Below are 25,167 nucleotides of genomic sequence, written 5' to 3'. Positions count from 1 at the left end.
AATATAGTTCATTGATTGCATGAATTCAATGGAAGATTGAGTCTGTTTCTTAATTCTGAATTTTATTCAGTCAACTATTCCATCAGTTTATTGAAGTGTAAAAGGTGCATGTAACAGCAGAAATTCCAAGTGAAAGAACAAGTTACTAGGGAATCAGATAGATCTGTTTGGCCTAGAATCCAGCCACAGTTTGAATGAAGACCATTATACTGAACCATTTGACTGCCATTAATGTTCCTGTCCATTCCCAAACTAACCACCACTAGTATTCCATAGCCAAGAAAACTCTGTGGTTGTATGGTTATATATCTCTGTCATTATCAGGAGTCAGGGACTTATTTATATTTGTATTTGATATTCCATCCCAAGAATATGAAAAAAGCTTATATTTATTATTAAAATAATTGAGGTAAAGCAAATTCTGAATCAAAATCAGGGAGGGCAACATTTCATTACTTACAGTTAAGGAACATATCACTTACTGTATGTTAATTCAGTCAAAGGAAGCTGTATATATTTAATTGGACTCTACATACTTCTGTTCACATTAGAATCCCAGCCATGGTGGATGACTCAAAATAAATCAACTTGAGAGAAGTAGGCTTGCTATCAAAAGAACTGGGATAATGTATAAACAATTGGAGCATTTTCTAACCTTTGGAGCTTTGATCTAGAGGATATAGGAATTAATGTTTAAAGGATTGGGGTTACCTTATTCCCACAACATCCCATGGTAAATGATCCCTCTCTTTCTGGCAAGCACCCCACCAATGTCTATTATGGAATCTAATATAGATTCTATTCGTTACAAGGTTTTGGGAAAGAGAGAGAGAAATCTGCTTCTTCAAAACCTTATTGTAAGGGAAGGATGAGTTAAGAGATAATACCGAAGGACATAATTTAAAATTCTTCTTGGATTTCAGAGGAGAACATTCCACAGAACAGGTGCCACCACAGACAAGGTCCATCTGCAAATAACTGGCAGGACAAAGAGGAGAAGATACTCTGTGAAGTACAAGGTCTTGCTATATGACTTATCCTAAGAGGGAAACAAATATATCTCTGCTGAAAAAGAAGCAACTGCACCAAAAAGAAGGAAGCAGAGCTACTCTTAAATTCAGCCTCAGCTGGAATTAGAGAGAATCAAGAGGGAGAAATGCAACAGACAAAGCAACAATAACTGCACAGTCAGCATATCAATAGAGTTCATTTTTTTTCAGTTAGAGCCCCAATGGAATCAACCACCCAGGAAATGTTAAAAAAAAAAAAGTCTCAACTATAGTTCTCTTAGCAGATGACCAAGTTGAATGTAGCACACTCGAAGGGAGAATCCATATAATTTTCCAACCTATCAACATAGAAGGAATGTATGAAGTTTGTGTCATCCATGACAACATAATGTCAGAAAAGTTTGTGCACAAGTGCATGCAATATTTGTGAACCTCGCTTTCAAATATTATTGAGCTTCAGAACTGACAATCAGTTTTTACCAGATTGTGGTGTGCACTGATCACAATTATTTCTTGTAAAAAAAATAGAATAACTGCTAACTGGAAACTGAAAATGAGAGAGTGTGGTTGCAAAGAAGACAGTTTTTTTTTTCATCAGAAATATGTCATTCTAGTTGTGTTCAGTGGTTAGACATCATACATTACTTTAAAAAAGAATAAGCAAAAATGGAACAGGTTCAGAGAAGGGGAACCAAGATGACCAGGGGAACTAGAAATATATCTCTGTGAAGAGAGATTGAAAGAGATAATTGGCTTTGAGAGAAACCAACTGAGCAGGGATATATAGCATTCTTCAAATACCCCAAAGGATGTCACATAGAAGAAAGTTAAGACCTCTTCTTTCTTGTTCCAAAGTGTAGGACATAGAATGATTTTAAGTTACAAGAGGAGCAGTTCAACAGTGGAATCAATTACCCAGACAGATGGTGTGCTCCTCTTCATTAGTTGTGTTCAAGGGAAGACTAGAGAGTTGTCTGTGGGAAAATTCCTGCATCGAGCAGGAAATTGACCTAAATGGTCCCCTACAGCATAGTGATCCATCATTCTTTCATATCTCCAGCTCATCCTTCCACCCACCCTGTGTTCAGAAAAGGAGTCTAGGAATAGTTTACAATTTCTGCAAGGTGCTCTGCTGGAGAGGGTATAATGTAATATTATTAGGACTGCTATCTCCAGATCTTAAAAACAAGATAGTTCAATTCAGGTAGTAAAATTCAGAGGCCAAGGATAGATACATGTCCAGTTGTGTCTGACTCTGGAGGCAGTGCTCATCTCTGTTTCTTAGCTAAAGGAACCAGCTTTATCCAAAGATGTTTCCATGGTTGTGTTATACAATTTAGGAGTTCTTATTAATGGGAAGTTTTCTTTAAAGTCTTTCATCAATGAATCTACAAGAACTTATAATTTTTACCTTTTAAATATTCAGAACATTTCTTCATATCTTACTTTTGAAATGGTTAAATACTTAGTTCAAACACTGGTGGGATCATCCCTAGATCACTATAGTAATAGCCTGCTTCTCACCCACTGGTTCATATCGTGAACAATTCTGTTGTCCTGGATCTCTCCAAATACAGCCAGGCCTTTGTTTTAATTAATAGCTATATTAGTTGGATCTTAATTATTGGTTTAACTTGTTGGTACCGGCCTTCAGTCAGATTATACAGAAAACCTAGTTTTTTGGGGGAATGATTATAATTTATGTTTCTGTATGCAATTGGCTTGATTTTGCAATCAAGGTCAATTGGGGTTTTCCCCCCTGTTTTAAATTAGACACTTCATGTTTTATGGTGCTTTTCAGTTTCTCTCTGGAATAAGTTCGCCTTTCAATTACATCTCGTAATTCAAAGTTAGTTACTAAGTACTACGGTACTAAGTTACAACTTAATTTTACAGGATATTTATGAAACTAGAAAAACTCCTCTTTCTACAGATTTACACTAAAGTTTTGATGATATTAGGATTTTTGTTCTGATATTACATTTTATTAGAAAATATATTAATTATTGTATTTTTGTTGTACTGGTTTATCTTGCATATCATTTGGTATTTTGGTATTCATGTTAATATAATTTAATAGTAAGTCAACCACAAAAATTACTTCAATAGTCACTTTTCTTATGGCCTCATGTAGAAAACAGTGCTGTAGTCAAAATGGGATAAAACCAACTTTTGTCATATCTGATCAGCTCAGAGAAGGTTGCAGTAGACACACTAGGATTAATTATACAAAGGCATTTTTCACAAGTTGCCTCCTGTAAATAGCTGAAAATCAGAGCGTGCTTTCAGATAACAAACCTGGTTGTTCAAGAGGAGAGAAAATCCCTTCCATAACAGGGTGAACTCCATTGCTAAGTCCAGTTTCCTCTTTATGCTGCATTCAAGACACTGATGTGTGTCGGAATTTTGATGATTAGGGCAATAGAATTGGGTGCCATAATCCCATCTTGCTGACTACTAAACCTACTGCCATCCTTACTTTAGAAAGCCAGGTATTATCTTAGCAGTTTCATCTAGATGTTAAACCTCATGGGGACAACTTCAAACTCAGTGGGACACTTAGGACAATTATCAGAGTTGAAGAGCATTCTTCTAGCACCATTTTCTAGAAACAATTGGCTGGAACTACTACCCTTAATGCCAACAAAGCAGAATGCCATGGCCAATAACATGGACATCTGCCAATAGCTCCAGTAGTTTTTGAAAAACAGTTTTGATAGCCTATCCCAGGTAAAAACTCAATTGGTATCGATCCAGAAAATCTGCATCATTGAGATGCAACTATAGAACTATGTGATCACTCTTTTCTCAACAAACTATATTGCAAGGAGAATATTTGAATCTGGTGTATAATTGTAAAGACCTCCTGAGTCAAGGCATAATTTTCATTAGTAAAGGCCTTATTTCTGCCTTTCTGTTATAGTATGGAAGAACATGACTCCTTGCAAGCAGGCATTGGTCACATTTTCTAACCGTCTGATACTCATCCAAATCCAGCAGCATGTCCTGGAAATTGGCAATAGAGCATCTGGTCAGCAAAATAAAATTTCTATAGAAAAGCTATTTAATCTGCTATAGCACACAGTAAGATGGTCAACAAAGATGGGAGGTATGAACTCCTTCCTCTTCTGTCTGCCAAATCTCCATGATGCACATGAGGTCAGCATTTCATCCAGAATTAAATCCTGAATAAGAAATTATTTCTGCTTCAAATATTATTTATGCTTCAAATAGATGTTTTAGCTTGCAAAAAAAGGAGGAAGGTAAGTGGGTGGGTGAGGGGAGAACTGTTTTATGTTGAAACCAAGAACATAAAGGAACCAAGAGGTTGAAAGCAAAATATAGATGAGTATTAAAAGGAATTTCCTAATAAGAAAAGCTGTTAAATAATGGAACAATCTGAGGTGGACTCCCACTTACTGGAGTTTTCTTGAACAGAATGGAACTCTCAAGATAATTTATTGGATACTTAGAGTAAGAAGGGAATTGGACTGATAGGTTTCACATCATATATTCTTGAATGTGGCATTAAAGAGTACAGTTTTCAGGTTGGAGATGCTTCCACTATTGTGAACTTGACTCGCTTATTAGAGTGCTCTCTGAAAGGAAGGCCAGTCAGTGACTGACTTCCTTTTCCTGCACACAAAAGCAAAGATGCATGTGTTCCCCTCTCCCAACAGAAATAGACCAAAAAAGGAGAAACGGGATTGAAATGAGCTAAATAGGAGGGACTGCCTGAAAAGGAATGAAAAAGAAGGCAGGAAAACGGATGAAGTTAAAAGGAGAGGAAGAAGTAACTGGGCAGTGAAGAAAATGAAAAGAGAGAAGCCCAGTTTGAGTAGGATAAAAAGGATATAACTAGCTAGACAAAAAGCCTTCCCAAGGGACAGCATGCAATTGATAGGCTAATTTTCATTTATTACTAGCATCTTTACCTCTTGCTCCCTTTATTTTCAACAGCTGTTAATTTATTAGACAATATAAGATGTCCCTTTTCCCAATTCTCAAACTACTTCTTTGCACTGGAAAACCCTGGGGGAAGGAAGACAGTAGAGTGCTATGCAAATTAATAATTCTTAATAAATTAAGGAGCAAAGACAAAGGTCCGTTACATGAAGCAAGATACTAAAAGGACCAAAAGATGGCAAAGGACTTACTGGTTAAATGTAAGGATGGCTTTCTTGAATCTTTGTCCATTCTAGCAGTATGCAAATCCCTAGTAACCCCCACCTCTAGTAACCATTCACTGCCTCTCTATTTCTTCTAGCTCTGTGAGAATCTGGATTCTTAAAGGACCCCTAAAATGCAACACCCATGAATCTGGGTCCTGGATAATTAATTTAATTAATTAATTAATTAATTAAATGTATGTGCCTCCCTCACTATCCAAAAGTGACTCTGGACATGAGAATATGGTCATATCAAGGTCATATCAAGAATATGACCAAAGGAGGCTAGCAGGCCCAAGGCATAAGGGGAATGCTATGGAACTAAAATATATGTGGGAGTCAAAAGTTTTTGTTTGTCCAACATATCCTTTGCAATATTGTGCCTCACATGCTGATATGTTGATCAGGCTTTAGCAGCCTGCCTAGCCACCAGCTTCTCTTTTTTGCCCCCCTTCTGAAAAAGAAAGTAGTATTAACAGTCCTAGGGGTCTGGCTAAATTTCAGGGCATTAACATTTGATAGCTAAAGGCTGTAATTGAGTTTTACAGTTTGTGAACGCCATAGGATAAAGGACCTTAGGAGAGGCACTTCCTTTGCTCTAGGCTTGTCAGGAGAGTACAGTAGACATCTGGAGTTCTCTGCTCTCAAAATATTTAATTTTGGCCTGTAAATATAGACAAAGCTTACCCAACAAAAGTAGCTGGGTAGAGACAAATATAATACAATACCTCTTGGTCTGCTTGCAGGGAGGTAATTGTAAGTGTCTATCATCTCTCCCAGTGGAAAACAATGTAGAATGTTTATTATGAATGTATTTGTTTATGTATTTATTTATATCCCACCTTTATTATTTATATAAATAACTCAAGGTGACAAACATATCCAGCACACCTTCCTTTTCCTGTTTTCCTCAGAGCAACTCTGTGAGATGGGTTGGGGTAAAAGAGAGACCGAGTGGTCCAAAGTCACCCAGCAGTTTCATGGCAGAGGCGGGACTTGAATTCATGGTCTCCCTCTTTCTAGCCTGGAGCCTTAACCACTAGACCAAATTGACTGTTGTTGTATTTCAGCATTCTATGCTATGTGTATTAGTGTCCAAGCAAATACAGATAGTGCTTGACTTATGGCCTGTCATTTAGCAACTGTTTGAAGTTTCGTCCCCTAGGGCACTTACAATCCAGTTCCAACAGCAGCTCCCTACCCTGCAGTCACATGACCACATGTTGAGCAATCAGCCAGCATTTTTGGCCATCTGCAGTGTCCTGTGATCACGTGACTATTTTACAACATTTTGCCGAAAACCAGCATTGACTTCTGTTCTGTGGCAAAAATGGCCCATAGCAAACAATTGGTTTGCTTAACAACTGCAATATTCACTTGATGATCGCCACGAAAAAGGGTAGTAAAATCAGGTTAATCATATGAGTGACCTGATTTACAACTGTCACAATTTATGGTCAGACTCCATTCTGGTTGCAAGTGGAGGACTATCTGTAATTTTAGGACTACAATCCAGTGGTGGGATTCAATTTTTTTTTACTAACGGTTCTGTGGGCGTGGCTTGGTGGGCGTGGCAGGGGAAGGATGCTGTAAAATCTCCAGTCAGAGGTGGTATTTGCTGGTTCTCCAAACTACTCAAAATTTCCGCTACCAGTTCTCCAGAACTGGTCAGAACCTGCTGAATACCCACCTCTGCTACAATCCAAATAATCTTCACAACTAGGTTTGCTTATATGTAAATTATTTACTGTGTTTCAGAATGTTTACTTTCACAGAGCAATAAGTAGCACAGCAGTGAGTTAATTTTTTTTCTCTATCTTCCTGCAATTGAGGAGAAATGGAAATCCTGACTTGCATTTAAAATAAGAACAAGTGACAAATGTACCATGTTATGTAGCTTGAAGATATATTTTAGTCATTTTTAGAGTAATATGTTACAATAAGCAGCTATAGAATTTTGAAACAAGTAATTTTATTGCAAAATAATAGTTGTTTTTTTAATGAGATGGAATTGAACATTTAATGCTGCTTTAAGTATTTTGCTTTTCTGTGTATTTTAACATTAACAAAATGGAGTCTCTAAGGCTGAAAAGAGATTGTATTTTCAGGCTAGCTTTGTAATAGTTTCCTGAAAAAAATTATAACAATTGTCTTCCAATTTAGCTGTGCAAATTTTGCAAAACCTCCAATCATATTCGAACAGATCCCTTCTTTTGCAATCTGCTGATGAATATATAAGCCAGCAGTTCTGGAATGAAACATATCCAATTTGCCACTTCATTCTCTTTCTGGCTCTTATGAAATGCAATTGGAAGTGGAAATGACAGGGAAGAGACTTCAGTTGGTGGCAAAAAGGATTAAAGAGATAAGACAGCACAAACAAACCAAATACAAAACACTTGCTACAAACACAGAGGCACATTATAGTGAAACTGTACATTCATTCATAGTGTTTCAAAGCTAAACCAAACTACATAGTTGCAGAACTCTCTATTAACAATGATAGTATAGGAAGGAAAAGGTCTAAATCAGGGGTATCAGACTAAAGGCCCGCAGGTCAAATCTCGCTTGCGGGATGCTTAGATCTGGCCTGCGGGGCCACCTGGAAACAGCGAAAGACCGCCCTGTGGTGCCTCTGCCAATGAAAACAGAGCTTAGGAAGGCCAACGTCCTGAGCTCCGTTTTCACTGGCAGAGGGTTGCAGGAGGCCGTTGCAGCTGGAAATGGAGTTCGAGAGCACATTTTCACTGAGAGAGCACTCGGGCCACTACAGGCACCCCCAACACGAGTGACATCGAGCAGGCTATGCCCATTCTGACCACGCCCACTCCAGTCCCCCAACCCTGATGCCCTCAATGAAATCGAATTTGACACCCTTGGTCTAGATGGAAGATCAAAATTTATTTCTATTTATTTTATTCGATATTGCATTTGTATGCCGCCCAACTCCTAACTTTAGAAAAAATATACCTAAAACAAACATAGAAGTAAAAGATAGCAAGGTGATAGAATCACACTGAATCAGGGGGAAAAAGAACCCTCATCAAACTCACCCTCACCAAAAGCTTGGGAGAAGACCTAGGTCTTTAAGCTCCTTCAAATCACCAGTTGGGTGAGGGCCATCCAGATCTCAGGGGGAACTTCATTCCAGAGAGCAGGACTGCTAGAGAGGAGTCATGCTTCCACAACAATCCTGATAGATGGCAATATTTAATCAAAGGTACCCAAAGTATGGCAACCCTGCTATATCAGATTATAACTATCTGTCATAAGTAACCAGGCTCTATGCCATATAAGGCTTTATAAGTAACCACCAGAACCTTGAATCAACTTGGAACCAAAGCACACCTGTTACTGCTGCTGCATTCTGCATTCTGGACTGTTGAATAAGCATCTGAATGCATGAAGAACATCAAACCTTTCTTCTGTCTGCTGTTTGTTTGCCTGAAATCTACGTGCTTTTCTACCCTGCTGATTTTCAATATCAGAAATGGGAAGACAACAGTTTTGAGAGACAGGCTACAGGGGTTGTAACTGATGTGTGTATGTGCACTCATAAACCATGGACCTCTATTGCATCTAGATCTATTGCATATCTAAGTGCATCTGGAGAAGGCGTGGGGAGGAATCCAACCAGGAGCACCAGAGTTTCCTAGGAGGAGGAGGTCCATTCCAGAGAGAAACCCAAATTGAGATACTGTGTTGTTCTGAGCTGAATAGGAGAAGGTAGCCACATCCCAGAATCTCTCAAGATATATCTTTAGGCTACAGAGTTTTAGTTTTAGTCTGGCAAGAATCTATTAGGTGTAAGCAAATAAAGAATTGGATCCGGCTGAATTTCACTGTGTTGTCTTTGGGTTTGGGCCTGACAATTGTCATTTGAATAAAAGTGTGTTGAACTCATTCCAGTTGTATTATTGTACTACTGAGTTTGGGGCTGGAAAAGGTTCTTTTTAACAGGTGCTGGCACTTAGATGACCTTGATTGGCATTGAAAAAGTTAAGCAGTATAATATCTGGTTAGTATTTAGTTGGGAGACTACCAGGAAACCATTATGCACTAGGTTACATGAACTCAAACATACATTCTGGATGTAGTAATGAACCATTTTTCTGTTGCTGACAAGAAGCAACAGGGAAGCTGAACTTAACCTGAATAAGACCTAACTTTCACCTTTTTAAAATTCCACTGAAGATGAACATGGGTCCTCATTATTCCATGTCTGAGCTAAGTTGGAATTTCTATGATTATAACAGCTTTATAAAAGAAGTAAAAAGGTCCAATGGAGTCCAGAAATACCGTTGACTAAGATTCATCCGGTCATCTAAATTAATAAGTTGAAGTACTGTTAAGTACATTGCAGTTAAAACTCTTTAAATTAAAATGCAATTGCTCTGTCAGCTTGAGAAGAAATTTATTCTAACCTTTTCCATAACAAAGTTCTCTTAAATTACAAAAAAAATATATACTTTATCTTATCGTTAGATAAAAGTGTATTTGTTTTGAGGTGAACCCAAAGGGATAACTGTCAGAACAAGCTTTTAAATTCTTTGTATATCCACAAAAGCACCCCCTAAAAGCAGTTAAGCCTTTGAAGAAAGAAGAGATGGAATTAGAGCAAGAATTGCTAAGGGCAATGCAGTACTGGAAGAGCTCCAAGTAATTCTAAGTTTAGGGAAATGAGCTGTTATTTTAAATTATTTATTTATCTTTGTCCTTAATGTTTTTATAATGTTCAGTTGACAAAAGTCTGTATCTTGAAATAGAAGCAATTATATGTAACTCTTATTGTAGCTTAAGTTTTTTAGGACTTTTCCTCCAGAAAATATTGACAGAAATTAAAATCTTTATTTCCTGTGCAAGGTTCTGCTGCCTCATTTGTTCTACACCAAGTGTGCTACTGGTTAACTGTGCAGAAGGGCATCTCATAACATTGTGAAAGAAAACTGGCATCACCTTTCTCACTAACAAAATCGTATGGCCCTATACATTGGCAATTCCTATTCAAGCATTTTTCACCGAAAACTGCACTACTCTGCCTTGGAGATTCTTCAGTCCAGTGAATTACAAATTTTGGGAAGAAGATTTTTTTTTTAATGAAATACTGGACAAAGTGTTAAGTTATTGAAATTGTTTTTGATTTATGGAATTATTTATGGAAGGAAGAAGGAGTCATCTTTTATATATCTTTTTTCCTTTTTCCTATCTCTTTGCATTCCTCTTTTTCTTAAATTTACTTTTTATATTTTCTTTAGCTTGTATTAGTTTAATTATCTTTGTACTTGTAAGCTTTAATTATATTATTTTTTTAAAAAAGAGACAGATCTCTGTTCTGAGCTGCCTTCTGCCTTTTCGATGTATTTTCCCAAAGGATCAGGTGATCAAGGTCACGCCAGGCATTTGCAAATGTATGGTAGTGTGTCAAGGATTTGAATCTCATTGCTGCAGTGCCCTTCTGAAATAGAATCATAGCAGTTCAGCTAAATACTGGTAAGAGTTATCTATAGTATTGGGAATCTTGATATTCCCAATATTACAAGGATTATAGCTGCCAGCCCTTCGGGGTAGATCAGATCAGGAAACCGATGCCACATGAATATTGGAACTCTGCCTTATCGTTGTAGACGATAATAACCCAATTTTGAAATGATTTTTTTTCTTCCCTCTTACATGACTCACTTTAATATAAGAGGGGAGAAAGATACATTTGATACTCCTCCTCCCCAACTGTCTATTCAGGTTAACCTGAAGTTTACACAACTCCTTCAGCCACTGGAAACCAAATAATCCACTCCACCCCTCCAGAGACTGGGTAGATCAGTCCCACCACCAGTTCCTGGAGGACAAATAGCTGCAATCACACTGACAGAAGAATCAGAAGTCACTCTTGCTCCACGAATGAGAGCAAATATACGTGTGCCAGGATAATGTTGCAGGATCTCATCTAGGTCAGTCACTAGGACCAGAGGTTTAGTCTTCCAAGGTTTGGATTCATTTTGGAGCCCATCCTCAGGAAACTTCTCTCAGCCTCTCTGCTTTTCTCTTCTCTCTACAATTCTGGTAGAGAGAAGTTAAATCCTGGTGACCAACCCAACTGGATCACTCTTGCTCCCACTGCTTTTTGCCCCTGGTCATTCTGTTTCTCTGTTTAGGTAAGGAAATGTTCTTGAAACAATGTTCCAATAGATTATGAATTGTCTATTAGAGATAAGAGGTAGATCATAGATAACATCTCCATGTCTGCCATGATTATTAGAATACCTCCTAATCTCTGCTGAAAGCTGAAATCAGTGAAATCAATTATCAATCCATAAATGGCTCATTTGGCTGTGGTCCTTTTAAGATAGTCTATGCAGTTCAGGGAGAGCCAGTCTGGTGCAATGGTTAAAGTACCTAGCTAGAAACTGGGAGGCTGTGAATTCTTCCACTTTAGGCACAAAACCAGTGCCCTTCTCTCAACCCTAGGAAACGGGCAAAGGCAAACCACTTCTGCAAAATCTTGGCAAGAAAACCGCAGGGACTTTTCCAGGCAGTCATCAAAAGTCAACACTGACTTGAAGGCACAGTAAATTAAATAAATGCCGTTCTTGGATCCAGAGTAAGATTTAGAAAAACAGAGCTCCATTTATTCATATTTTTACACGAGGAAGACCCCAACTGCTATAACCTTTTTTTTTTTTCAGGAGAATGGAACAAAGATTTATGAGAACTGCCATTCATAAATGTCAGTGCAGTGCTGCAGAAATTGCTGAAGGACGCCTCAGAAGCAAAGTGAAACAGTGCAGCTCCTTTGTGTCTCTTTTAAAAATGAAGAAAGGGAACCTGCTTTGTTTGTATCTGTTTTGATGGTATTTGAACAAATCAGCTTCCAATTAAATCACTCCATCTGAACTTTTTCCACCCTTGCTTTCTTTCAGGATTAAATGCCTCTGAATGTCAGCAATTGGAGAACAACTGGGTGCATTCTGAAAAGTCCAGTTGGGTTTTTATACCCAACTTCTTGTCTTGTACCAATACAGTCTCATGTAGCATGTTAGTAACATGGCATGTCAGTGTCAGTGTTTCAAGTAATATACCCATAACAAACAGAACTCCAAGGCAAATAGGTTCCTTAAAGAACAGTTTTATTGGATATATCATATTGGCACTGACTGATGAAAATCGACTCTAAAGGTTCCCGCGGTTTCACATAATAAAAAGTAAAAGTCCCCCACTCTTTCCCAACCCATCAGTCACATGGCCCAATCAAGGTGCTGTCCAGTTGCTTGGAAACTTCATTCCTCCTCTCTTCAGCTACCTGTGGGAGTGTCCTTGGTTCCCAGGGGAAACTATTTTGTTTTGGCTACAAAACCGCAGCTATCTCTATTCCCCTCTCCCTGTGCCTCATCACAAGGCCTCCCTGTGCCTTGGAGTGCTGAAGCCTCCAAGATGGCCTCAGTCAGGCCAGCTTCAGAATTGACAGTCAGAGGAGCACAATATGGCCTGAGTGTATTTCTTTCTCATAAAATACTTCCTGGCTAGGTCAAAATGGCCCCAATATTTATATTATTAATCTGTTTTTTTAATAAAATCAAAGGAAGGTGTTTTAGAATATTTCCCAGCTATCATTTCTACTGTGGGTTAAAAAATTAACATTTCTCTTCTGAATCTGGTTTTTGCTTTTGAAACAGTGGCACATTTAAAGAGCTATCATATGGCATATTTAATTTAGTCCCAATGAAAGAACTTTGATAATGTGAGAAACCCATTGAGAACCACAATTAAGTTATGAAACACCTATTATTTAAAAAAAACACTGTTTGAGGATAGTAAAGAAAGTTAAACTAAGGGAAGGTGTATTCTGTGGTATTTGCCTTTAACACTCCAGCAAGATGCTGCAAGATATTCTTCCTGTCTTCCATTTCCTAATCCTAAAAGACATATGGAGCATGTACTAGAGACTGTTCTATTCTTGCATTCCATTAGTGTACTAAAGTTTCTTAGAAAACACAGGGATGTACCATACGTCTGCTTGATGAAGGTTATCTGGAAGCAAAAGGGCAATTTTACAGATCATTTCACCCATCCCATTTGATGATATGGTTGGTCCGATTCAGCTTAAATATTAACTTTCCTAGGTATGTTGCAGATGAGAGGTGATTAGAGATGTCCAGAACAAATAGGTGAACATATTTTGTTATTTAAATTTGCCATTGGTTTTCTGTATAATTTTGGAACAGATACATTTTGCTGATTTGACTGTTGTACAAAATAAATAATGGGGTTTTTAATACAGCTTTTCAATTAATGGCATCAGTTCCAGGAAATATTCATGTACAAATGGTAGATTCGGTTCAGGGTTATTTTTTGCATTATAACCATCTAGCCATTTAGTTGGTAGATCTGGTTTATTTGACCCATTCTGAGTTTTATGTGGAAAGACATACATTTCATAATACTTCTTATTATGGTGTATACAAGTCTCTAAGAAAAACAATTCTGAAATACAATTGCTGCATAAAGATTTAAAGATAAACAGCGTGAGTACACTGGGAATAATTGTTTCAAGTGTTCTACATGCAAGGTTGAAGGCTTGCCTATAATTGTGAGAATTTATTGGAGTCCCTTGTATGTAATCATAATTTCTTCTTTTCTCCTTTTCCTTTAGAAATGCTGAATTTGATACCCTGCAGAAAAGATATATGGATTTCTAGCAGCTAAAGAACTAATACAGGTAAATTACATTATATATTATAGCTATATAGTATACACAATGGCTACTAGTACTGCAAAATGTTTTGGAATGGCATAAATTTAATCAAATTGTACTATATATTTAAGAACTTACAGGCAAACTCTGCACCTGCAGTACACAGGAGGTGAGCTGTGTATCTTCCGCATTTCTTGATAGATCTGTTGGTGAGCAGTTCAAAGGACACATGATTTGAGAAGTGCTACAGGAGAAGCTGTGAGGGCTATGAAGTAAAGCAAAGCGAAGCAACATGACCATTTAACTTTGTTCTTGTAGGTGAGGAGGCTGTTTTGCAGTGCTTTACTCATTGCACTTATTTGTTTTGCATTGCGTAATCTGCTGCTGTTAAAAAAATCTATACTTAGCCTATGGATTTGACAGCAGTATATCATGATTTATTATACAATGTGTGCCTGGTCCTGGCTGATTGGATTGAACTTTTCTATTATCTATTTTCTGTTTGATTCCAATGTCCATTTTGTGGTATCTAAGTGTAGAATCTATGTTCATGTTTTTGAAGCTGTCCTTTTTTAGCTTTCAAATTCATACACTCAGTTACACTCACTCAGTTGCTAGATGAAAATAGCAATTTACTCAAGGCTCCGTAGATAATAGCAGACAAGGAAAGAGATGTAAGTCAAAACAGTCTCTGGGAAAGAAAGTTTGCTTGTGTAGTATCACTTTCAGTAGGGACACCACAGAAGAGAAGTCAAATCTATTCCAAAATTCAGAGATCCAAGTCAGCCAGTCCAAAGGTCAAGGTTTCAGGAATCACAAGCAGAATCATAGAAACAACAAGCCAGAGCAGAAGATCAGAGAGTTGTTTCTAACAGAGGAACATGAGTCAAGATTGCTTCTTAAATCAGGCTGCAGCCAGCTAACTTTAATTAAGTTATTCTCTTGCTTGGCAAGGATCCTCATTGAGTGTCTTCATTCTACTTTCTACTCTAATCCAAGGGCGTGGGGTCCAGTTCTTATCATCTGATCACTTCAGCTTTTCTGATTGTACCTGTGTTTGAGCTGCCTCAGGTGATTCCTGACTTGGTGCCCCCTAAGGGTCTCCTTTAATTTCAAGTCCCTTTATTTTTCCACTCTTCACATTCCAGCTACACAGTATCATTTTCTTGAGGCTGCATTGAGACCTCCTGTCATTTATTTAATTCATTTTGTGCATCTAAACAGAAGTGTGTATTCTTGTTTAATTTTTATATCCACTAATTCTGCTCTTTTTATTGATTTATTGCTGAATGGTGTATTCTTTTTAATCATGTAGTCATCAGAATTGAAGTGACCCAGTCTATCTAAGGTTTCTTATTCCTAAAACATCCAGTTTAATTAATCCATGCTATGATTCTTGATTCTTAACAAATGTATCTTTTCTTTTATGTATACTGAGAGTATTTACACCAATCACACTTGGCCAATAAAGAATTCTATTCTATTCTATTCTATTCTATTCTATTCTATTCTATTCTATTCTATTCTATTTAACACAGTTAAGTTCTGATTTTTCCCTTGTTCATGCTTCTCACTTTCCACATTCCAATTGCATGTTTTCTCATAAATTAAATTCTTCTTTTTGATTTTTGTTCCATCAATGATGAGACTTCCTTGCAAATTTGGTGACCATTTCCAGATCTACTTGTGAAGATTCTACACTTCCTCAGTAATGAGGAATATTCTCTGACCTGGACTGCTTTCATCATATGGGAGAAAATTTTAGTTTATAAGTATTTTGAAGTAAGAACCATAATGGATAAAACAAGAGCTGAATCAATATCATTTTCTCTGTATTAAGATAACAAACTGACTTGTCAAATAGTGTCAGGTGATTTTTCTCAATTTCTTTAAAATATTTCAGTCAAAAGCCCTGACTGAGCATTACAATCAAATATCTACAAATTTATTTATATTTCCACCCATGCAGTCTACAGGAGTTGCAATTTATGTAGTGTAATCTCAGTCGACCTCTGTCCTTACTTTAATTTCTATTCTCTTTAACCTCCTCAGAGAAATTGACAATTGGTAATTACCATTAGAAAACTATTTGCAAGTAATTAATGTAGCTAACTTTTGAACTGCTATCTCCTAGCAAGATAAACTATCTGCAGTCCACAGATGTTAGATTCATATGAACCAATTTTCATGGAAATTAACTCAACAGCATTACTGTATTATTAATTTTTTTGTTAGAATATTTTTTTTAAAATAAATAGTGGGATACCATGGAATTGTGCTTGGTTTTACAACATATCAAAAATATTTATCAGTTCCCAGAGGAGCTCTGTATGTGGCATTGATTGACTTCAGAACAGCTTTTGATTTTGTTTCTAGAAAACAACCGAAGAACAAATTGGAGATTGCTGCTGGCACTTATTAAAACGTTGCATGATAACATCTATGTTCAAATCAGATTGACAGCCAAGGTCAGCTCTCTGCTGTGGTGCCTACTTCCAAGGGCATTTAACAAGACTGTATTTTAGTCCTTTGCTATTCAGTGTTTTATATCAATGATATGGTATAAAAATGCAGAAATCTGGAAAATCACCTGCCATTTAGCTATTACCTCAACTTTGCTTCTTGGATTGAGAAGAGCATTAAGATCAATTGCTTCCCACTGCATGTATAAGTATCTGTTTATTAACTATGAGAAAACAAAAAAAAATAGTATTTTTAAATACTTCCTTCCAAGATTTAAATATAAATAGCAAAATAATGGAACATTACTGAAAAGATATTTTTTCCCTGGAGGGCCAAAATTCGATCATTAAAAGTGGTAAAAAGTAAGGTTGTCAATATCTTAAAATAAAAAAGAATGGTAGTCAACATCTTAGACTTTTTTCATATCAGAAATAGATTTAAAATGTTTGAGGCCAAAGTAAATAGCATGGCTTTCAAATATCTGCTTAGAAGGTCATAGTGCTGTTAGATGATGTTTATTTTATTTATTTTATTTTTTTTATTTTGTCAAGCAATTATAAGATAACAGGTATAAGTATAAACATAGTTATGAATACATGAAATTGATACATATAAGGGGGAAAAAAAAGGACAGGGACAGTAGGCACATTGGTGCGCTTATGCACGCCCCCTACAGACCTCTTAGGAGAGGAGTGAGGTCAATAGTAGACAGTCTTAAGGTTTAATTTAGACAGTTTAATTAGACATGTTTAATTTAGACAGTTTAATTAGACATGTTTTATTTCTGCAATATTTCCCAAACCCAGTCGTTCAGGCATCAATGGCATCAGTGAACACTTGAGAATACATGGTATATGTTAACCCTTGGCTTAATAATACATGCCTTTTGACTGCTTTGACTCTCCAAGATAAATTCCAGCCTTCCTGGTGGAAATCACTTATTTGCATTTAAAGGTATTGTAGGCTTTCATGTAATGTGACAAACTCAGTGGGTTTTGAATAGGACAAACTATTCTTTAAGCAATTATCCAAAGTGATTTCAGTTAAGCACATCTTCCTTTAATTGAGACCAGTAAAAATTGTTGTACTTGCCCATTATTTGTTTGATGTTACATTCCAGAATACCAGAACAGCTTTTACATTGGCCTGTAATAGCCTTCCATCTGCTCTTTAAAAGGGCAGACATAGCATCTCTGTTTCCACACGGTGAATGGAAAATCAGAATTATACTGCACTGCATCCTTTATAAATAAAATCAAAACAAAATTTATCATGGTCATAGATCAGCATATCAATATTTAAAAAAATATATACATATAATAATATATATTATATATCATTTTATATCCAGTTTTCATTGCTATAATATAAAAAAGATATTGAGATGTTAGAAAGAATGCAGAGAACAACAGAGATGATTATGGGCCTGGGAGCTAAAACACGTGAAGTAGAGTTGTGCATGGGTATTTCTAGTCTAGTGAAAAGAAAGATTAGGGGTGACATGATAGTAGTGTTCCAATATTTGAGGGGCTCCCACAAAGAAGAGGAGACCACACCATTTTCCAAATTACCAGAAGGCAGGACAAGAAGCAATACTCATGGTACAAAATTTCTTGATTTCCTAGAAAAGATTAATGAAAGTTTAGCTACAGAATTTTCAAAATTATTTACAGTACTAAGGATAAATTGTACAAATTATACTTTATAATACTATTTTAACTGTATTGCTATTGATATTTTTGTCTGTTAAATCTGTCTACCAAATTAATCTGGTGATTAAGAAGTTTATCTAGTTCAATTGGCTATCTTAGCCAATCTCCCAACAACAGCAGGACTTGGATAGATGGGCTAAGCTTTTCCCAATGAGCACCTTCCAGAACCCTTGCCGCTCTCACAATGTGAGGCAGGCTCTGTTTCTGAGGCAGTGCTGGCCTTATCAAGCCAGAGACAGTAGGGAGTCTAGCCAGGGAAACTAGGCCAAGAGGCTGTGGCTGTCGCTATCTAAAAGAAGGAAGGAGGAAACAGCCAAGGAGGAAAAGCTCAGGAGCAGCCACTGTGCAGTGCTGTTCTTTTACCAAGCAAAGAATCGGAACATCAGTGAGTGAGCAATCAACCTTATAAGTCTCTCTGTTAGGCAAAGGGAAAAAAGGAAGGAGTCTATGAGTCAAGGAAAAAGAATGGAAAGTAGATGAGCAAAACATTAAGGAATTGAAAGATCTTTCTGCTTAGAAAACAGAAGAAAACAGAAACAGGTTTGGGTATCTCTTAGTAGGGTGTGTTTCCAATATTATATCATCCTAAATATTATAGGAAAAAATGCTGCATATTAATTCAGTTACAAAGTATTAATGTTTTGCTTCATGAAAAATGGTGCCAACTCAGTGGCCAAAATAAATGGCTATTTTGCAGCTTTGTTTCGTAAATAGCTGCTTCACAGTAGTTTTTTTTAAAAAATATTCAATTTATGTAATAAATTTGTTTAATAGTTATTGTGAAACATTTCCATTTCTTTTTTCTTGGTCAGCTTCTGCACCAGTATATGAAAAGGCTTCAGTATCTCTGCCTTCTGGCTAATAATCTTGGCTTCCTGCAGCACTTGCGTCTTTGAGAGCCCTAGTGGAAATACATGTTACTATCCTGTGCTTCTAGGAATCCAAGTTTGGCTGTTAACACCATAGAAATATATGTTGCAACTGAATCATTGTAGCAACAATAGTTTCTTATGGAGTTAAAAACAGTAAATCTGTGGTTTCCAGCATGAAGCCCGTAGGGCTGTGCAAAGCTTCAAAGAAGTGCTTTGCTTCAATGATACTTCAAACAAAGAACTCCTTAGATGCTGCTTCTAAGAAGCCTCTGAAGAGCAGAGTGACTGGCTGAGTTGCTTCACTTCGTGTTGCATATTTAGTACCCAGAAGAGGCATTTGTTCGTAGATAGAGCACTGGAAAGAAAATCTTCACATGCAAAGCATACCCCAAAACTTTTCTTCTGTCTATTACAGGCATGTCAGAGAAGGAACAATGCAGAGTGCCTTGTTGAATGCATTGCCTTTTGCTTTAATGATTGTTTGGGATTCATTTAGTTGTGTGCTTATTGGGGCTCAAGCACTGAATTAAGGACAATCCAGGGATTTCTCCATATTATGTCAAAAGAATTGTACACTTAGACTCACGTTTTTTCCATCTGAAGACTCAGAAATTCAACCTGGGATATTCTGCAAGCAAAGCAGAAGTTCTGCTAGTAATGAGCTAAAGCACTGTCCTGTATTTTAGAGAAATGGTGGGTGGGCATTTTGTAGAGTAGTAATGGAATCTATGCTGAGTTTCTTTTGCAGTAAGGATGGAGATGTTCACAGTTAATGTGGGACAAGACTTTATGGGAAAATACTATTTTATAACCATCTTGTGAAATATAAGGAAGGAGGAGGCAGATCTTCACCTGGGGGAAATGTGTCTCAAAACTGGGGAGATTAGTACTAAGAAGACTTGCCACCTGTCCACACTCTATGTACTTTCCCGAAGGAGGAACCAAGCAGACCCTCTTTGTTTCACTTGGATGAGCTGATTTAATTTTGGCAAGACGGTTCCTGATTGATCCCATTGTGATAACTTTTATAAGTGATAATCATCAAACCCCACATAGCTGGACAAAACCTGAGAAGCAAAAACAAGCCCAGAGATCAAAATAAGTTATATCTAATGCTAGCCTGGTTTGCAACATGTAATAAAAAATTCCTGTTTTCTGTCACTGTGTGTGGTGGTGAAGTTCTTGGGAACCCTTTCTAGAAGCATCCTCTTAATAAGTTCCATTTAGGTCTTCTCTGCTCCATGTAATCTTCCATGCTAGAAAAGACTGAAATGGCTTCTGATCCAACTGTCACTGAGCATGATTGGCTGCAGTTGTGGGCTGCAACTGGTTTAACAACAGGTTCAGTGAGCATGCATGTGCAGCATTAAAAAAACGCCATTTTAAGCTTAAAAAAGAAACATACCCTCTATGTTAGCGCTGGTGAGTAAAACAGCTGAGGCGTGACAATCCGCTGTGCCACGCGAATCAGCTGAGCTAAAAAACAGGGAAATATAGGACAGGAAAGGGCATGGGTGGGTGGACGGGGCCAACTGCTCACTGGAACTACTGGTTTGCTAGACCTGGTCCAAACCAGTGGCAGCCAACTGATTGGCTGGTATTTTCATAGGCAATAATATTCCCTTTCTTGTTCTGTTGTGGCTGGCTACCAAATTCTCCCTTCTTTGCATGTGTCTCCTACTTTCCACTTCCAGCACCACTTCCTGATTCTTACCAACGTCTTATAAACCACTTAGCCCAAAGGAAAAAGTTGCAGTAAAATTTCTATTAGCTAATACACGTCTGGTCTGGATGTTGTCTTTAAATACGTAGACAGACTTCTTTTAGCACCTGCCTTCTTTCATGATCATTTTCAGTTTATGATGGTGATGAAAATGTAACTTTGAAACCAACCCTCACATTTACAACTTTTTCAGGTCTGTAAAAAAACAGAAAAGCTCCATCCCACTTTCATTTTCCTAGAAGTAAATACAGGCAGTCCTCGACTTACAACTATTCATTTAATGACCATTCGAAATTACAACAGCACTGAAAAAAGTGATTTATGACTGGTTACACAGTTACAGCATCCGTAAAGTCACAAGAATAAAATTTGAGCGTTTGGCAACTGGCATGTATTTATGAGGGTTGCATTTGTGTCCTGGCTCATATGATTACCATTTGTAGCCTTCCCAGCTAGTTTCTGACAAGCAAAGTCTGTGATGGAAGCCAAATTCGCTTAATGACCTCATGATTCATTTAACAATTGCTGTGATTCATTTAACCCCTGTGACAAAAAAGGTGGTAAAATGGGGCACAACCCACTTAACAACTGCCCACTTAACAACTGCCTTGCTTAACAATAGAAATGTTGGGTTCTGTTGACGTCGTAAGTCGATGACTACCTGTAATAAATCACCAGAAATCTGGAGAAGAATGATAGGACTGGAATAATTCCCACTTTTGCTAGTGCCCCAAATTTTTAATGTATGTGCATAATGATAATCTGATTATTTATATGCATTGGCATAAAGAAGCCCAGAAGAAATCCTATATTTAAAATAAACAGTTCAGTTAAAAACATTATAAGCTCTTTTCTTTTACGTTGTTTTTTAGGATAGACACCCTAATGCCCAATCGCAGCTGCACCAAAATTTTGATTTCTGAACTATGTTTCCTGAAACAATAATCATTTCTAGCAGGGAAAGTTTTTTTAAAAAAAAAAATGAAATGTGAACTTGGTTCTCCAGATGGTATGCATTTCCATTATTGCCTGTACTAAATAGGAAGTACTACTTAGTCATTGGCTAAAAACATTGGAAAACATAAAAAAAAAGCCTTTTTTACAAAAATGTCATCCCCCCATCAGTTGCTAAAAAGAGACACTACTACAGTATATATTCAGCTACTATAGAATAGCTCCATTAAAAAAAAAGAAAGGAAACTAGGAATCAGGGAATTATGGCTCATCAAAGAGGCAACTGTCTTTCCTGTTCCCCCAAGGATGGGCTCATGCTTATATCGCTGGCAATATTACAGGCTTCTGGCATATTTGAATATACCAGGCATGTTAACATGGCTGGGTGAATTGCAGAAGCCATCTGTTTCTCTAGGAGTTTGGCAGAATCGGCATCTATGTCATTTTCTAGTTAAGAGGAGATTCTCCCTTAGTTAAACATTTTGTTGTTTGGGGGATTGGCTCAGTTTGTATGAATTCTGAGAGATTTCTATCCATGCTTGCAACAAGAAATTTTAAATGCTAAAATCTAAAGCCTTAGGGCAAGTAAAGAAATAGAGAATTGTGATTTCAGGATCACCGTATAATTTGATGTATTCTGAGCCTGGAAACTATGTAGCAAGGAAAAATCATATTCAGTGTTCTCACTTTAGAACAAAACACCCATATTCCAATAATTTTGCATCATGGTTAGGACAACATGAATATGTCCTAACCAAAAAGAAATTCTTGTTTTGAGTGGCTATTTTGATTTTTCTCGATGAAGCAGTTCATTTAATTGTATTCTAATTCATATTTAGCTTTATTTTTTAAACAGACAATCCTCCAACTTTGGCCAATAAAAGAACTGGAAAAGGTTCCATCCATGCTGCCTGCTTTGGCTAAGTTTCATGGGGTGAGAATTAGGACTGATGGGAGTATAATACAGTATTAGCAGTTACAACTGTTTCAACTCTTTCCCTCAAAACGACGCTATAGAGCACTGCACACCAGAACAACTAGACACAAGAACAGTTTTTTCCCAAAAGCCATCACTCTACTAAACAAATAATTCCCTCAACACTGTTCAACTATTACAAAGTCTGCACTACTATTACTGTTAATCTTCTCATCACTCCTTATCACCCATCCCCTCCCACTTGTGATTGTAGGACTGTAACTTTGTCGCTTGTATCCTTATGATTTATATTGACTCTTTTCTAGTATAATTTGATTGCTTATTGCACCCTATGACTATCATTAAGTGTTATACATTATGATTCTTGATTCTTAATGAATTTATCTTTTCTTTATGTATACTGAGAGTATTTAAACCAAGACAAATTCCTTGTGTGTCCAATCACACTTGGCCAATAAAGTATTCTATTCTATTCTATTCTATTCTATTCTATTCTATTCTATTCTATTCTATTCTATTCTATTCCAGGTTGAGAAGAATAATTTTGTATTCTGCTGATATGTCTATGGAGATTCTCAGTCATCCGGGTCATGGTTGACCCAAAGGTGCTTTTTCAAGAGGCAACTGGACTTTCTGGGACACCTTCGGGACATTCTGCTGATTTGGAAAATGTCCTGGGGTTGTGTGTGTGTGTGTGTTAGTTATGGGGAGGTTAGAGAAGAACCTTTGCACTTGCTTTGTGTATTTTTCTTTGGCAGAGTAACAGTTGGAAATTCAAAGGATATGTTCTTGAAGGGGAGTTGAAGGCTTGCCAACATGCTTGGTCTGACTTTGGAGAGCAGTGACAGGAAGCCAAATTGATGATGGTAGTGATGATGATGATGATAATGATGAGAATTTGTTACAACGTGTATGCCACCCAAAACTCAGCAATTAAATTGCAACAAAATCAATTTAAAAACGATAAAAGATGCCAAATGTGATGAAGTGAGGATCTCCCTCTCATTCTCAGAGGCTGATGAGGAACCAGGTTTTCTCAAGTCTTCCAAACAATGCACATGCATATTAGGGTGTGTCATTTAATGGGATGAAAATTCATTTTTACAATCTTTTCACATATTCTAAAAATATGTGTTTTTATACTGAGAATTAAAATCTTCTGTTATTTTTGGAATTGTACAATGTTTAGCTTGATATGGTAAATCCGCATCTGATCATATACCCCAGAAATACCATTAATTTTATCTTCTCAAAATTACACCTTGTGCTACAAAAATGAAAGTTTTTTTCTGCATGAATCTTATTTAGCTATGCAAAAAAGAATCCATGCAATCATAAACTAACATCAGAAAGCAATTATCTAAGTTAAAAAAATGTTTAAGCGAGTTTCATCAAGTCTTATTTTGATTCATTCTACATTAGCTGCCAACTTACTTCTTGGTCTCTGATATAACCCTTACGTTTCTCATGTGTATACACTATGCTTGCTGCCTTTGTAACATGTTTCACACACCTCTCTATTGATTGGACATGACAGGGCCACTGTGTTCATTGCATTGGTTCTTCAATGAACTTCTTTATTTCCACTGTAGTCAGTTTGCATGTCAAAGTTGGCTCATATATACCTTCAGACCAATCAGTCAGCTCCAGCAGAGTGGATGCTCTGGTTTGACCTCTACCCAGTGCATGGCACCACCTTTACAGCCAGGATCAACATTTGTAGAATCTCTTCCTTCAAGTTTTTGTCAGTGCCTTTCTTCTTCATGAAATACACCAGATTATTTGCAATCACTTGAGTGAAACAATGAAGATATCTTATACCCGGGTCACTGCACACAGAATAACGTTCTTCTTTGATGGTACTGGAGAATTGCTAATCTATATTGTTATGCTGGGGAATTGCTGGTCTGAAGAGTTATGGCATTTATGTAGTTATTTACCAAGCACATCTAAATTAAATTAAAGTAACCAAAATATCTTTACAGTCCCCAAGGCATGTCACAACTTTTGAGCATCGCTATTGTTGGAAATTGAAAGTTGAAAAATTTGACATTTTGTTAGGTATAACATTGATACCAAATATGGTTTGGGTGAATAAATATATAAAACTTAGATATCATGGTTTAAGTGCTTATCACTTTAAGCACAATGCAGCAGGCAATTAGCCGATTAAGGGTGCGGTTAGAAGTTACAATATAAGGAAGCATTAGAAGCTGGAAAGCTTACTGTGTGCTACTGTAACTGTTTTCTGCTGCGACTGTAACTGTGTGCTGCTGCGACTAACTGTGTGTTACTGTGACTAACTGTGAATACTGACTGTGAGTGCCTGTGACTGAACTGTTATTGTTTGCTACTGTTTGCTGATTTACTGCGTAATTCTACTGAATATCCAGCGTTTGTTTCTCTGGAGAGTGAAACCGGAGGAGGAGAAGATATCTTTATCGGCTGATAAAGATATTGCAAGGACTCTTAACTTGGACTATACTAGTGAGTCTTACTGGATGGAAATACTGTGAATGACTTAATGGACTGAATGACAATGCTTAAACTCTAACTGGATTAAAAACTATTTAAACTACAAACAGTGTTTGTGTTCAGTGTGTGTATACTCTGGGGCCCTTCCTGGCTTGACTACTGC

At 37.1% G+C, this 25,167-nt stretch overlaps 1 protein-coding gene and 1 long non-coding RNA gene across 22 annotated transcripts in view; one reads left to right on the top strand and one right to left on the bottom strand.

Annotated features, from left to right (window-relative positions):
* The window catches only part of ADGRL3 (adhesion G protein-coupled receptor L3), a 573,686-nt gene that overhangs the window by 102,403 nt on the left and 446,116 nt on the right, over positions 1-25,167 (top strand). For all 21 annotated transcript variants that reach the window (XM_087957273.1, XM_087957271.1, XM_087957269.1 and 18 more), the window contains exon 2: positions 13,827-13,892. The gene's annotated coding sequence lies outside the window, so the exon portion shown is untranslated. The remainder of the gene's footprint in view (positions 1-13,826; positions 13,893-25,167) is intronic.
* On the bottom strand, positions 9,577-14,240 carry LOC148132382 (uncharacterized). The gene is made up of 2 exons (XR_015747930.1): positions 14,003-14,240; positions 9,577-10,621 (listed from the first exon to the last, which is right to left on the bottom strand). It is a non-coding gene; the product is annotated as an uncharacterized LOC148132382 (long non-coding RNA).

Source organism: Notechis scutatus, chromosome 2 (genome assembly GCF_049901735.1).
Source record: "Notechis scutatus isolate UNSWTSFEM ecotype Mainland chromosome 2, rNotScu1.2, whole genome shotgun sequence".
Lineage (NCBI taxonomy): Eukaryota > Metazoa > Chordata > Lepidosauria > Squamata > Elapidae > Notechis > Notechis scutatus.
The sequence above is the reverse complement of the archived record's forward strand: the minus strand, read 5'-3'. Positions and strand labels throughout refer to the sequence as shown.